Here is a 12130-nt window from a genome sequence, read left to right on the forward strand (position 1 = left end):
CCAACTCGTCTTCGGAACACCTCTTCACCCTGTTGACCATGTTTCTCACGGGGGCTGCTGCTGAGCCTTTATCTCATCCATTCATGGTTGAGAGCGAGAGCATTCTCATGATTTTTACTTCTCGGGGAGAGGGGAGTGTAGTGATTAGGTTGTCCTTCTGTATTATGTCCTTTTGTCATGAATTTGTTTTCAATTTCATGTTCAAATTGGCTCACGATTCCCACATTGTGAGGTCAGTCAGCACCCTCATTTTGCACCTTTAACATGCTCTCAGTATCACTTGGAAATGTTTGAAATGGCATGAGCTTATCCTCATATTCCTATCAGCTGTAAATCAGGAGCTCTGACATGAACCTAACCATTGAGCGGGACACCTCTCCACTACCTGTGTAACAGTGGGTAGGCCCCCTAACGTCTTTTATTTTTAAGTCCTCAGTTGTAACAATGGTAAGGTGCTATGAATTTATATTTGGCACAGGACAAGGTCGAGACGATGGTGTCTTTTCTCTTATTCTTCCAACTGGAATGTCTTCCCTGTCTTCCCCGTGGGTCCAAATCTCACTTGTCCTTCAGTCCCACTGCCACAGAGCCTTCTCTGATTCCCCAGTTCACACAAATCTCTGCCTCTTAGGGTCAGTGCCCTAAAACATAGCTGTGTTTTACATTAATCTTGCCTCTCAAGCCAGTCTCAGAATGTGGGTCTCTCTTGCCCATCTCCTGCCCCTGGGGCTGGGCCAGCACTGTGGCACCCATATGTGGGGTGTCTAGTAGATGAAGGCATAGGCTGGAAGGCCCATGTGTGAGGGGCCAGGCAGAGTACCTCTGCCTGTACCCTGTACTCCTCCACAAAACTTCCCCTTCTCCTGAAACCTGCCCCTCATGTCACAGGTTCCTTATATGACCTCACGGGGTAGTGATGCCCTCACAGGCCTTCTCACACTTTCCATTGCAGGGTGACTATGGAAACGTGCTCCTCTCAGAGAAACTTCCCGCCCCTGCATGGTAGTTCTTTCCTTGGTAAAAATTCTCCACCAGGTACCAATTTCTTTGGTTGTCTGAGAGAGAATGTCTGACCGATCTCCTATATTTACTGTAACCTGTCCTCTGTTCCGTGGGACGGCAGTGCAACACGTACACCAATACCAGGCATTTTACAAGAGTCATGGTGTACACACAACCTCGCCTGGCTGCCACATGCTCCTGTGGTTCTTGCCCACCACATACACCTGAGCACTTTCCCAGCTCTAAGTAATACGAGTGACCTGGGACACCTTCAGTGACGCACAGTGCTCACTGCTGAGAACAAGTGAAACGTCATCCCTGGACAAGTGTGCAGGAGAGTTCTGAGCTTTATAAATGTAGCCTTCCCCTTTGAGCTACAGGATGCTTCCATTCAGACCCTTTCCTGATTGGCCTCTTAGCAAAAGACAAGTGCATTTTTGTTGGCAAATGGTAAATGGAGCAGTTTGAGGAAGAGGGCCACTCTTGAACTGCACCTTCAAACCGAGGCACCTCTGTGCTGTCATGTAGACGTCTATATCGGTCCCTTCAGGCACATCCCATAGTGAGTTGCTGAGTACTAGGGGAGAGGGTGGTGCCATGTTGATGGAAAGACGGGAAGAACGGAGGGGGAGTGATGAAGTGCTAATGAGACTGGAGGGCTGAGGAGATGGTGTCCCAGGAGGCTGGGTTGATGTGAGCCTAGACTTGGTACCCACAGCCCGGTTCTGAGTCTCCTGATCACTCTGCCTCTGTATTTACCCTTGTTCTAATCTACATAAAAGTATCTGTGGGCTAGAGTTCAGTGTGGTTGCAACAGGCAGTATAAGTGTGGCCCAAGTGTGGTTGCCAAGGTGGGCGGGGTTCTTTACCAATTTATATTAGATTATTTTTTTCCAAAACTTGAAAGACATTTCCATTAAAGCATCAGAAGTGACAGTCTGCCAGAAATGTTTTCTCTGTTGTGGAAGGGAGTGATGGAGAGGATCATGAATGCAATTAGTTTCGGGTTCTCCTGATTTTCCTGGAAACTGTGAAGACACTTCCTCATCTGCTGCAGCCGTACGCTCTAGGGATTGCTTTTGCTGACAGTGTCCCTTCTCTAGGGACTCATAGAGGTGATGGGCCAAGGCTGTGTTTTGCATGTCAAGTAGATTAAAGTTCTTCAGCCAGAAACTTGGAGAGATATGAGAGAGGGAAATTCTGGCAGGAGACTGTGCACAGCAGAAGTGACTGATCAGTTCTGATTTTCTTTTCAGCAGCAGTGGCTCCCATTTGTCCTCCTACAACTGGTCACTACCATGTCCTCTACCGAGGGTGTGCAGGAACACAGTTTGCCCGGAATGGGTAGACATACTGCTCTGTTGGTGGCTACTGGGCCTACAGGGATGTTTCTTTGTTCCCGCCAGCAATGGTGGAAGCCGAGAAGCCAGTCCCCAGATGTGCTCCCAAGAGAAAGCACTCTTCAAAATGTCCAGCAAAGACCTGGTTAGCCCCAGATCCAAAATACGGCGATTGTAGCATGGTGCCAGGTGGTGGACCACACAGTGTCTTGCAGGTGGTCCATCCTGAAGAGAGGGCAACGGTTTAACTGCCTAAGGCAGCGAATGCCTCTTCCTGCAATGGCTCCGCCCCCCAACTGCCAACTGCCACAGATTAGAACTTGAGTCGTTCTCTGTGGGCGTTTCCCAGCCAGGAACCTCTTTCTACACTAAGTGGCCATAAGCCAGGAGCCTCAGAAAGTGAGGTTTTAATGTGCGTCTCTCCTGAACATCCCAGGGCTGAAGCTGGCCTGGAAGAAAACCTGACGTTCCTCTGCTCAATCCTCAGGTGCCCCTTTGTGAGCTGAAGAAAGAAAAGTCTACACTCTGTGAGCCAAGGAGGATGCAGCAGCAGAGACAGGGTGCAGAGAAGCCTTAGCAATCTACACATGGGCTCCTGCCCTGAGCCATTTTCAGCGGCCACCACCAAAAACCAGGAGGGAGCTGGGCTTTTTGAAATGGAAAGCAGCAATCTGTGTTTTCCCAAAGAGCCTCCTGCCTGCGGTCTCAGGAGGCAGGATTGAGAGACCCAGGTAGACCTGCTCCCTGAAGCAAGAACAGGATAGAGAATCAAGCAGCTCGCACCCTGCCCCGAGGTTCACATGCTCCTTTATTGCCAGCCCTTTCTGTCCCCAGTGGGGTCCCTTACTGCTCAATAAAATGTTTTTGTGTAACAGATTTCTAGGGTCGCTAGTGCTCAGACTTAGGTCAGTACCCTGTGCTAGGCACTCCTGCCACCCGGGAAATGTTCCAAAGGTGGAACAGCTCCAGGGGGTGCCAGGGATCAGAGCAAAAACTTGAGAGGCTGGGGATGAAGGAGTTTGGGCACAGTCCCTAAAGCATCTCAGTGGTTGAGCTTCTGTGAGAAGGCCCATCCCAAGTGTGTGTGTGCGTGCGTGTGTGTGTGTGTGTGTGTGTTGCAGGGAGGTGGTCCCTAGAGGAGGGAGCTAGGGGGAGGGCCTGAGGCTGGAAATGGGGAATGGCGTGCGGCCTCTGAGCAAGCACAGGCACTTAAGCCCTTGAGGTGTCTGGGAAAGCTAGAGCCACAAGTGCCACGAGATAAGGCAAGTGTAGCAGCAGAACCCAGGTGCCAGGTCTTTCCTCAGAACTTATTCTTCTCCACGAGGCTAGGCCTTCCACACTGAGGTAGGAGGGATCCTGGCCAGAAGGTCAGCCAGCAGCTCTGGGAGGAAGGTTGCTGCGGTGGGGGCTCTGCTGCCATGGAATTGACTTCATTTCCTTCCACTCAAGTAGCCTGCTGACTGGGTTCCTGCTCTGTTGAGTAAAAGGGTCGCTGACTCTCCCCAGAAGGTTTTTCAGTTCACATCCCAAGGGTCCCTCTATTCAGGCCCTGGGGAGGTGTAGGGAATCCTGAGGGCGCTCTTTCCTGAGGCTGGCTGCCAGAAGTGGGGGAGGTTCCTGATAGTTCCCAGGCGCTGGTTGAAGTGCCCAGAGAATGGTCCTGCAGGCTGGGGAGTCAAGTAGGTGGAGAGAGCAGGTCGGGGGCAGAGGGCCCCTTCCTGAATCCAGAGCTCACAAGGTTACCCCCCCCCCATTTCCAGAAACTCTCTCTTCCCCCACGCCAGCTCCCATGGCCCAGTCCCGGGAAACCGGGAGCCCAGAGCACTTGTGGCCACAGAGGCACTGGCACGCAGCCCTCGGGGTGGGCGGGGCCGGCTGCAGGCAGATGGGGACGAGGTGCGCTCCCGGGAGGCCTCGGGCTGAAGGTGGCCCTCTGAGAGAAGCACCCCAGCTTGGACAGGAAGGTTAGAGGCGGGGTGAGCAACCTAGGGCGCCCCCTCGGAGCAGTGGGAGTGGGAAGAGGGGCAGGGGCGGAGGGAACCCGCGTCGGGAGGCGAGTGGGCTCTCCGCAGAGGCCAGCTTAGCCCGCGGGAGCTGCCTCCGAGCAGGGGGCGGGAGGGCAGTGCCGCCCTGTGGCTGCCTGGCTTAGCGGATCGCGGCTCTCCACACACGGGTCGCAGGGTCCTGTGACTCTGTATCCCCTCCCTCAAACCGTCTCCCTCGCGAGGCTGCGCTTCTGTGTGGCCTGTGTCAACGGACAGAACCCCATCGCCCGCCCCTCTCAGACCCGCCTCTGCCCGCCTGCCTGGCCCTGTGCAGCTTGTGGCCAGGGGGCCTCGAAGGTCCCCGCGCACTCAGCCAGCGGCCTCTGCTGTGTCTGCTGCTCCTGCTGGGTCTGCTGCTGTGAACCGTAACCCGTGCAGACCACGCCGGGCACCTCCAGCACCCCAAGTCCGCGGGAGCGCACGTGGGCCCTGATGTGGGACTTGCCGCTTGTGGACGGGTGGCTGAAGTGTGTGTGGGCTGCTGGGGGCCAGTGGGGGCCTAGCCTGGCCCTGGGCAGGGGAGGAGGTCTGGAGCATGCAGCGCTAGTGGGGAGGCTCCTTCACACCACCCCTGGGTGTCCTCTCCATCATCTAGGGATGACCTTTCCCTTCTCTGTCATCCCCTCCCTGTTGGGAACCCCTCAGCCCAGGCCTCAGCTGCTCCTAGTATAGTCTGTGTGACAGTGTGAGGCGGGGGACCCCCAGGCTGGCCCAGGCCAGGCAATGTGTCCTGCCTGATCCCAAGACCTAAGGAGCCCACCCATTTGCCTTGACCTCCCTCCAGCCACAACGACATGCCCCTGGTCCCGAGGCAGTTTTACCACGACGGGCTACAGGATGTTAATCTGCGCAATTTCAGCCATGGCCAGACCAGCTTGGACAGGCTGAAAGACGGTCTCATTGTTGCCCAGGTACCAAAGTGCCACCATGGCTGCTGGTGAATGTGGGGCAGTTTGGGGGCCTCAGAGAACACAGGTTAGTCACATTGGAACTAAGTTACCATAGTGACCTAGAAAGTGCCATGCCATGGATGCTGGGGCCTACAGGGGTCACAGTGAGCCAACATGACGGGCATCCAAATACCACAGAAAAAGCAACGCATTACAAGTTACTTCTGGGCACAGTGAGTGCTGTGCCAGCTGAGGAGGCTATGAGAAGCCCGAGGAGCTCCAAAGCCCAAACTAAGCCCTAGCCTTCCCTCAGTTCTGGTCAGCCTACGTCCCATGCCAGACCCACGAACGGGATGTGGTGCGCCTCACCCTGGAGCAAGTTCACCTCATCCGCCTCATGTGTGCCTCCTATTCTGAGCTGGAGCTTGTGACCTCAGTTAAAGGTAGACGGGGGACTTCCCTGGCAGTCCAGAGGTTAAGACTCCACGCTTCCCCTGCAGGGGGCTTGTGTTTGATCCCCGGTGGGGGGACTAAGACCCTCATGCTGCGCGGCACGGCCAAAAAACAAAAAAAAAATGTAAAGAGACTGGTGGTGGGATGTGTTAGGGACTTCAGTAAGCTACCCCTGCCTCTGAAAATGATAATCTGACCTACCTGCCCCCAGCTCTCAACAATACCCGGATGTTGGCTTGCCTCACTGGTGTGGAGGGAGGCCACTCACTGGACAGTAGGCTTTTTATCTTGCGTACCTTCTATGCGCTGGGTGTGTGCTACGTGACACTCACCCACACCTGCAACACGCCCTGGTGAGCACAGTGCAGATGGTAAGGGCCCAGTGAGGCAGGGATCTGCCCAAGATCACACTGGGGCCCAGAGCAAGTTTACGCCTGGGATCTGGCCCTGAACCTGGGGTGGGGAGGGGAATGGAGGTTTGCAGAACAAGACAGAATCCCCAGAAGGGCGCTCCTACTGCCAGGCACAGCCCAGTTTGGGTCCCTCCTCTTGCACCAGGGAGTTGCAGTTGTAGATGGTTCGACAGAACCTCTTTCTAGGCTCTTGTAGCCAAGTCACGGCCACCCGTCAGAATGCCTCCTGGACATCCTGCAGTGCGCAGAGTTCAGCAAAGGGTATCCACCTCTTCTACAGCAATGTCAGTCGGCTGACCAGCTTTGGCGAGGTAAGGACTCGGCTTCCATACCTTGCCCCACATGAATGTACAGCCCCGCCTTTTCCCTACAGATAAATGCACACAAGATAAATGCAGGCCTGATGCCCTCTCCCCATCCTGTCCCTGCAGAATGTGGTGGCAGAAATGAACCGCCTGGGCATGATGGTGGACTTGTCCCATGTCTTGGATGCTGTGGCATGGTGAGCCCTAGAATTCTCACAGGCACCTGTCATCTTCTCCCACTCAGCTGCCCGGGGTATGTGCAAGAACACTCGGAATGTTTCTGATGATATCCTGCAGCTTCTGGTGAGAGACTGCCCTGGCCCTCAAACCTAAAGCAAGAGATTCAAACCAGGAGCCCTTGAACCTGAGCCTCTTCTCCCTCAATTTCCTCAAATGCCAGGTTAAATATCTTCTGCCCCCAAAACCCACAGTCCACAGCCCCTGAAATTTTGAGCCCTAGGTGGGGGTCTAAGTGGTAAGATACTCCTCCAAACCTGGAAACCCAGGGCCAAGACACCACCCAGACCAGGGCTGTGGCTCCTCCATTCACACAAACCCAGAGAGGAGATGACTCTGACCTCAAAGCCAGGGCTGAATACCTTCCTCACAGGGACCGAGAGAGTGAACAGGCAGCTGGCTGTGCAGGGTGCCAAGCTGACTGTCCACCGGTCCGCCCGTGCAGAAGAAGAACAGTGGCATCATGATGGTGTCCTTGTCCGTTCAGGTGCTGCAGTGCAACCCGTTAGCCAACGTGTCTACTGTGGCAGGTGAGCCTCACCCTGTGCTCTCTGAAAACTCTGATTTGGAGCTAAAGCTGGGTCCAAATTTGGGGAGGACTTCAGAAGAGCCCCAGTGGTTTGACCCACCTGTTGGCAATAGGTACAGCTCCCAAAACCCAAAGAATGGACAGTACACATCACCTTGGTGCCAGGTGGAACTGGAACCACAGGATCAAACTGTGATACTGATGGGTATCAGGGAGGTTGTCAGACACTGCTTTATGTCAAAAACATAAAGAAAATGTCCACTATCAGAACTGTTGTTTGACTGACTTTTTTTCACATCTTTCTGACAAAATTCGTGAAGTTGTGAGTACCACAAGCGTCATTACACTTCTGTTCAAGATGTAATCTCTGGCTCACAATCATTGTTTAGCTTCTGTATATTGCAGTGTACATGAAGGTCTGTATTAGTCTGGTTGGGCTGTTATAGTGAAATACTCTAGACTGAATGACTTAAACAGCAGAAATTTATTTTCTCACAGTTCTGGAGGGTGGAAGTCCAAGATTAAGGTATTGAATACCATAAGAATTGGTTTCTGTTGAGAACAATCTTCCTGGATTGCTGATGCCTGTCTTCTTGTGGTGTCCTCACCCGGCCTTTCCTCTATGAGCATAGGAAGAGAGATCTCTGGAATCTATTCCTCTTCTTATAAGGACACCATCAGTCCCTGTCAGAGTATTACCCCACCCTTATGACTTCAGTTAACTTCAGTTACCTCCCTAAAGGATTTAACTCCCATCTTCTACAGTAAAATTGAGAGGGGCTTCAACATATAATTTTTTGGGGGACACAATTCAGTCCATAACAACAACTTCAGATAACTTTCTCTGATTTTCAGTCTCTCACTAATACCTTCCTCTTTGTCTACGACTTATTCAAGTTTCCTTAATTAAATTTTGTTTTTAATTTTCTTACATTATCCGTTTCCTTTAAATGCTCTCTTCATTTCTTAGTTGGTATTTCTTGGAAATGAAGGCACCTTTCCTCACAACGTATTGATTACTCTCCCCACTGTAACACAGCGTCTTCTCCCATGACTTTCCTGAAATGGTTCCATTTTTGTTCATAAAAGTTTAGTCATCAAATCAGATGGTTCATTTTCAGTTCCCATAGGATTTTACCTTTGGGAAACAACTGACTCCATTAAATGGTGCTTCTTTTAAAACTACCTTCCTTTATGTTTTATAGCAATCTTATGATTTCTGTTGGCATACCACCTACCTTCTTTCTGATCATTTTTTTAATTTTATTTTTTTCAGTTGTTTCTCTCCTCACTCCTTAGTGCTAGATACTACATACAGTTGGTCTTCTTCTCATCTCTTATATACTCTCTCTTACTCCAGCAGCTTTGTTTACCATTTAATATATTATCTGCCAGGCACCTTCCATCTGTTACCAACATCTCTCCCTCTGTCTTTGTCATTTCAGCCTTCGCTTCAGTCTCTCTGTGCTCTCACAGGGAGATCTATTTAACACAGGAATCTCAGTGGAAAATACGAGTAACTTATTTCTCTACTAAGTAAAGCCCTTACAGATCATATGGTCCAGACCCATCTTGCAGCCATGTCATCTGGACTATGTGACCTCTAATGTCACAATAGCAGAGGACCAGACAAGAGGGACATTGGCTCCTAATGACCTCAGCTCAGAAGTGATACACTTTATTCTGCTTCTTTGCCACTGGCCACAACTAATCAAAGGAAAACAGTCTAACTACAAAAGAGGATGAAAACTGTAGATAAGCACATAGGATATTTGATGAGCGCTATCTCAAGGGGACATCACCTCGCTTCAAACTTTTATTTCACAGAGAAAACACAGACTATAAAGCAAAAACACCGCTAACTAACTTTTTCCTTTACGTACAAGGATAGCTTTTCTACATAGTTTATAAATACCTATTCTCACTTCCTCAGTATCTTCCATTCATTTTCCCATCTCATTGGTATTGTTAAGGTTTTCCTCTTCAGCGATTTTATTTTGGCCCCCTCCCATTAAAAAGCTGCCCCACGCCCATTAAAAATTACTCTTGCTTGATGCCAAGTAATTCTCTAGCTACCTTTTCTCTCTTCTTAATTTCACAGTACAGTTTATCAAAAATTGTATTTATTCTCATTGTCTGTATTTTCTTATCTTTATATACCTTGTGACTCACACAATTTTGCTATTTTCTTTTCACTTATCTGCACTGGAATTGCATTCACCAACATTTAATTTGTGATTAAATTGAATGAATATTGTTTGGTCATTATGTCACCTTTCAGCAATATTTGATTTTGTTGATCAAACTTGTCATCTCAGAAAAATCTTTCACCTTATCAACAGTAGCATCTTAACCTGCTACTTCTTCCTCCTGCCTCTGGACATCCTTATCTCTTTCATTGGGCCCTCTCACTTTGCCCTCTGCCAAGAGATGTGTATTTCTCAGAAGTTCTCTTCTGCCCTTGATAGGTGGTCTCATCTTCTCTTGTGATTCCAGCCACCATATATATCACAGATCTTGACCTAAAACTTACATATCTCTCTCCTGAGTCTCTTACAAACCTAACTAATTGCCAACTGAAAAACTCTGCCCAAATGTAACATGGACACTTAAAATTAATTATGTGATTTTACTGAACGATTAATTTTACCTTCAATACTTACTTCCACTATTCATCTCTCTACATCATTTTACCACCACTATTTGTACAGTTGTCAAAGTTGGATACTGGGGAAACACTGAAGGCTCTGGACTCTGACAACCCTCAGAATGGGAGAAAATATTTGCAAACGAAGCAACTGACAAGGGATTAATCTCCAAAATATGTAAACATAAATAAATTTGTAAAATACATAAGCAACTCATGCAGATCAATATCAAAAAAAAAAACCCAATGAAAAAGTGGACGGAAGACCTAAATAGACATTTCTCCAAAGGTGGCCAACAAACACATGAAAAGATGCTCAACCTCACTAATTATGAGAGAAATGCAAATCAAAACTACAAGGAGGTATCACCTCACGCCGGTCAGAATGTCCATCATCAAAAACTCTACAAACAATAAATGCTGGAGAGCATGTGGAGAAAACGGAACCCTCCTACACTGTTGGTGGGTATGTAAATTGGTACAGCCACTATGGAGAACAGTATGGAGGTTCCTTAAAAAACTAAACATAGAACTACCATGTGACCCAGCAATCCCACTCCTGGGCATATACCTGGAGAAAAGCAGAATTCAAAAAGATGCATGCACCCTAATATTCATTGCAGTACTATTTACAATAGCCAGGACATTGAAGCACCCTAAATGTTCATCAACAGAGAAATGAATAAAGAAAATGTGGTACATATATACAGTGGAATATTACTCAGCCATAATAAGGAATGAAATAGTGCCCTTTGCAGAGACATGGATGGACCTAGAGACTGTCATACAGAGTGAAGTAAGAAAGAGAAAAACAAATATCGTAAAATATCACTTATATTTGGAATCTAGAAAATTGGTACAGATGAACTTATTTGCAAAGCAGAAATAGAGACAGATGTAGAGAACAAACACATGGATACCAAGGGGGGGAAGTGGGGTGGGATGAATTGGGAGATTTGGATTGACATATATACACCACTATGTATAAAATAGATAACTAATGAGAAACTATGGTATAGCACAGGGAACTCTACTCAATAGTCTCTGGTGACCTAAATGGGTAGAAATATAGAAAAGAGGGAATATATGTATAGGTATAACTGATTCACTTTGCTGTACAGCAGAAACTAACACAACATTGTAAAGCAACTATACTCTAATAAAAATTAATTTAAAAAATAAAACTCTGGACTCTGTGTAATCATCCCTCACCTTCACAATTAATTCAGTAACCAAGTACTGTCTAACCTAAATTCCATCTATCTCTCAGTATTGTCTGCTTTTATTCAAGCCTCTTGCCACTACTTGGTTCTGATCTACATTTTCTCTTATTTATGGAATATATACAGTCTCTTAACTTTTAACAGAATAAATCTATTAACAGTATAAATATTCATTGAGTACCTACAACACTGGTAAATAAGCACATTGTTCACATGGAGTTTACAATGTAGTGGGGGAAATGAACTATGAAATATAACTATACTGCTCATAGGTAACTGGACAGACAAGTTTTATAAGAACACATGGAAAGGGAATGTAATCTCTAATGTAAGTCATGAAAAGCCAGATATTTGATGTTTATTTGGAAACTTATATGATGAGAGTGCATTCACCAAGGATTGAATGAGTAAAGAATGATGCAAATTGATGACATTACCTGGAGAAAGTTCAGCATTAAGAGAAGTGTAACCCTGAAGTCTATTGAGTACTGCTGAAAATTTATGGAAGAAGGAGATGCTAAGTAAGGAGAGAGAAACCAGATAAGGGTGGAATAGTAGGCAAGAGCAGAGTGCTTGAAGCCTTTTCCCCAAAATTAAAGAGAAGCTATCGAAGAGCTCTAAGCTTTTGAGTGAAATTTAGGTTACAATGCAGAGACTAAACAAGACAGAAATAATACTGGAGTCAGGGAAAAAGTGAACTTGGATGTTACATACGAGTAAAAAATGTAAAATATATGACAATGGACATAGGGAAGAATGGACATATATGTGTGTGTGTGTGTGTGTGTGTGTGTGTGTGTGTGTGTGTATACAGTATAATTATGACAACTCTTAGGGATTGTTCCAGAGTTTAAGTGAGGGGAGAAGAGTAAAGAATGACTCTCAGTTTCTTGCTTGGTTAATTGGGTTTAAAAGAGTTTGCAATAAAAAAGAATTAGCTTAAGTCATTTAATCATTTTAAGTGCATTCTGAATCCTATACAAATAAGTTTGAGAAATTGAAAAAAAATAGTGTTTCCTTAAGTTTTGCATATCTTTTGTTATGCC

The 12130-nt window shown here is 47.5% G+C and overlaps 1 pseudogene across 1 annotated transcript; it reads left to right on the top strand.

The window, feature by feature from the left end:
* Nucleotides 1-3996: 3996 nt before the first annotated feature.
* Nucleotides 3997-7463, top strand: LOC309791992 (dipeptidase 2-like; annotated as a pseudogene). Its single transcript has 8 exons — nucleotides 3997-4306; nucleotides 4604-4845; nucleotides 5172-5298; nucleotides 5591-5720; nucleotides 5942-6083; nucleotides 6385-6454; nucleotides 6575-6751; nucleotides 7131-7463. The product of its transcript is annotated as a dipeptidase 2-like (transcript).
* Nucleotides 7464-12130: the final 4667 nt, after the last annotated feature.

This window comes from Mesoplodon mirus (genome assembly GCF_964341445.2).
Source record: "Mesoplodon mirus genome assembly, chromosome: 16".
In the NCBI taxonomy this organism is placed as follows: domain Eukaryota; kingdom Metazoa; phylum Chordata; class Mammalia; order Artiodactyla; family Ziphiidae; genus Mesoplodon; species Mesoplodon mirus.